Below are 3,838 nucleotides of genomic sequence, written 5' to 3'. Positions count from 1 at the left end.
CCCTAAGATATAATACAAATAACTTAAATATAAAAATAAAAAGATATATAATACAAATGACACGTAGATACTTCAACAATATCCAGGTTTTTCAAATTTGTTCCCTGATGAATTTGTGTTGGTAGATGCATATTTTTAGTGTGCACGATCAAAAACATAAAATTTCAAATGTGTCACAGACTTATCTAACATATTTCTAAAAGCACCCTCCCTAAATATGCAAAATATAATATGAGTGGTCACATTCCATAGCCAATACCAGTGCTGCATTATAGTCTTTTGATGGCCTTTGCAAAATGAAAACCTGTATAAGTTCCTGACGGAAAAGTTGAATGTATTTTTGTCACGGCGCAAGATGGCAACGGTACTCTTACCCTCCTCCAGCACCACCTTACAAGCTGACGGTATGCCACATGTCTTGATCGCCTGATATTGACAAAATAAAAGAAATTGAATGATTAGTAAACTTGATGATTTTTACAAATAAAATTGAATTCTAATTTCTTTTTTTTTTTACACCTAGGGTGAAGGATGGGTTGAGATGTCAGCAGATGGTTTACATAAAACTGTCCTATTTTTGTGGTTAGAAGCAAGAAAACAGTAATTATGATGTGCAATTCTTATATTAGCTGACTACTACATGTGAACTTAATTGTAAGAAATTCCTTAGGAGAAGATACAATAATAGAATGTATACATAAAGCTATAGGATAAGAAAAATCACTTCTTTATCAGGAGAGTAAGTTTAATAAGATAGTAATGCAGTAGGCATATACTGTATCAGTACATAAAAAATCACGAACATAAACATTAACTACTCATCCTACTTTTGAATTTACGATGACCAAATATATTTGAATAATTTACTGGAGCACAGGATTAAAATCACACATTGTGAATGAGATATTGCATTCTTTTGATGTGAGCAATTGGAAATTGGAAGTATAAACAGCATGTTGTCAAGGGAATATAAAATGACAAATTTGCATTATTTCAGAAGAAAAAAATGGAAAATTTGATAAACAAACTCACTAATTATCTGTGGCATCTATTCTGGCACCTTCTCCATACTGTTGAGCATATTGGTGATAAGCAGCTTCCAAAACCCATTCATCAAGGCAAACGGTGGAAAATCCTAGGTGTGCTGTTATATAGTTTATTGAAGCCTCTTCATTTCGGGCGTTGTACTGCTCGACCTTCTCTATGACAAGGTCAGCCTCGTGACAGAACAATGACTCCCTTGTTGTGGCCATGGGCACACAATTCCCACATTGGCACCTGAAGAAAGAAACAATGTCACAGGTAGACTCTAAATTCACATTTTTTTGTTGTGTAACTTAGTTGACGTACTGAGCTGTTACATTATGATAAATTGAGGCCAGTTGCAGTGAATTAAAGTGTGAACAAAATGTCCATCAAGTTCAAGTCAACATGCCAACTATTTCCACAGAGATTTGCATCTACACCAGCCTCTTCAAGACTTCAGTACTTTAGTCTTTACTCATGCTCATTACTGTCTTGTCCACACATTCCAAATAGCACCTTTTAGCAGTATAGTAACTAACTGTGGTAAAGACTTGTAATTTTTGTATCTAGAATATTACTAAGCTAGAGTGATTATACAAATACAAGCAAAGCAGCACAAATGGCAGCAGTTTTGTAGACTTCTAATTGTTCTTCCAACCAAGTTCCAACATTTATGACTTAGATCATAGTTAGAGTTCTACTTAGAATTTATAGGGACTAGTTATTGACCTAATACTTCTGAAATAAGTACTGGTAACCTGAGTTACTATAAGAAAGTAAGAGTAGGTCTTAATAGAACATAGACTCTCAAGTAAATAATTACCTATTGTTATTCCCCAATATTGCGGGCGCGTTGTCATCACCCCGTCCCGAACTTCCTCACCGCCGACTGCACCGGGGGCGGGAGGTGCAGCGTCTGGTTCATACTGATACGGGAGTAAATCCAATTGCTGTTGAGGTCGACCAACGGCAACGCCGACTTCCCCTGCTTGATCTTCGTCTTCACCATCTCGCTCGACATCCGACTCTGATTCCCACTCTGACTCACTCGAAACGGGAGCGGGGCTTGAAATGGGCGACTCGATCTCGTGGTCTGAATCCATCATTTCTTAGAAAGTTACCTGGCTAGGCCAGCGACAGAGCTAGATGATCATCATGCATAACATTCTACCTTGGATCGCGATATAAATTTAGACTGTTAACCAGTCTCCCGAAACAATATGTTGTTACGATCTGCATACGCACTCACCAGTTGCAATGTACATTCAGCAATAAAGAGGCTGTCATACACGCCTACTTGTCTAGTTTCCTAAAGGAAAAATTTAGTTTTTTCCAAAATGTAAACTTCATCCAAAATGACAAAGTATTATAGGTAAAATGCTAAACAAATGTCCAAGTCGCCATTAAGTCGCTACTGGAATATATAAACAACGTACTTGCGAATTCAACGAATTCAAATAATATTTTCGTCAAATCATGCGATCAGTATCTATTTGGGCATGGGGTTGTTTAATCCAAACACAGTTACAAAGGATACTGTTGTTGCAGAAGAAGGCCCTTAGGATAATTTTTCAAACTAATTTCAGATCACACACAGATGTCCTTTTTTCCCAAAATAATATTCTTAAAGTGAATGATTTATATCTTTTCCAACTTGCCCAACTATTGTATAAACTTAGTAAAAGTGATCCCCCCACAATTTTTTAAAATATGTTTGTAAAAACTCCTCCATACATGATTACCCAACGAGATAACGTAATTGTTATCATCTACCCCCAACCCGTAATCTTTTAGCAAAAAACTCTTTCATCTTTTTTGGACCAGTGTATTGGAATTCACTGCCCATTGACTTTAAAGAATCACCAAGCATTAATATTTTCAAGCGCAAACTTAAAAAGATATTAATTTGTCAATACTCCACACCAACAAGTCAAGTTAATATATAACTGTAACTAAACGTATTTACAACTAAACATATTTACAACTAGCATTTAATTATCAACAAATTTGTCTAATATTATATATTCTAAATAATGTCACTACAGTGCCCTATGACCTGTGCACCTGTCATGTTTCTCTTTTCATTTTCAGTTTATTTGCACCACCCTTTTCTCCTCTCTCTTTCCTCTGCCTCCCTTTTCAACTCTTACAATTTGTATTAAAAAAATTATCACTATTATCGTTATCATTCAAATTATTATCCAAATTATCTCCACTTTTTGTTGTCGCTTATATGCTCTATTTTTGGTATTTTGTAGATAATGTATTTTAATTTCGTTTTCCACCCGTCTCTTGGATATAGGTTATGATAATTAGTATTGGAACTATGTTTGGGGACTTACCTTTTTACAAGCTCTGCTTTTCTTGGCAAGTCCCTCTGTTCAGATAATTTTATCTTCAATATTAATTTTGTTATGAAATGTTATAGAACTGTATGTATACACAACAAAAAAAGTAATTCCCCCCCCCAATCAAATTGCTGTAACTTTTGAAGGGAATTATTTTGAGATATGATATTTCGTAGGTAGTTTTCTGCACTCATGAAGCAACTTCTGGGGAAATATGAAATTGATCGGTTGAGTCATGCATGAGTAATCAAAGATTGAATTAAAAATGACCATTTTTGAAAGTCACAAGAGTGGTGTTTCAGATTGTGCAAATACAAAGTTTTTTTAGGTGAATTTTATGGTGTTATACTGTTTTACTATCCATCATTTTATCCACTCCACACAATTTTGATATCGTTTGTTCATGGATGAGTGAGCACATTGTATTGCAGTGGCCGCGGAAGCGGGTGGGGGGTTAACCGCCC

At 35.5% G+C, this 3,838-nt stretch overlaps 1 pseudogene; it reads right to left on the bottom strand.

The window, feature by feature from the left end:
* Positions 1–269: 269 nt before the first annotated feature.
* Positions 270–2,129, bottom strand: LOC121406624 (annotated as a pseudogene).
* Positions 2,130–3,838: the final 1,709 nt, after the last annotated feature.

This window comes from Lytechinus variegatus, chromosome 1 (assembly GCF_018143015.1).
Source record: "Lytechinus variegatus isolate NC3 chromosome 1, Lvar_3.0, whole genome shotgun sequence".
Classification (NCBI taxonomy): Eukaryota; Metazoa; Echinodermata; class Echinoidea; order Temnopleuroida; family Toxopneustidae; genus Lytechinus; species Lytechinus variegatus.
The sequence above is the reverse complement of the archived record's forward strand: the minus strand, read 5'-3'. Positions and strand labels throughout refer to the sequence as shown.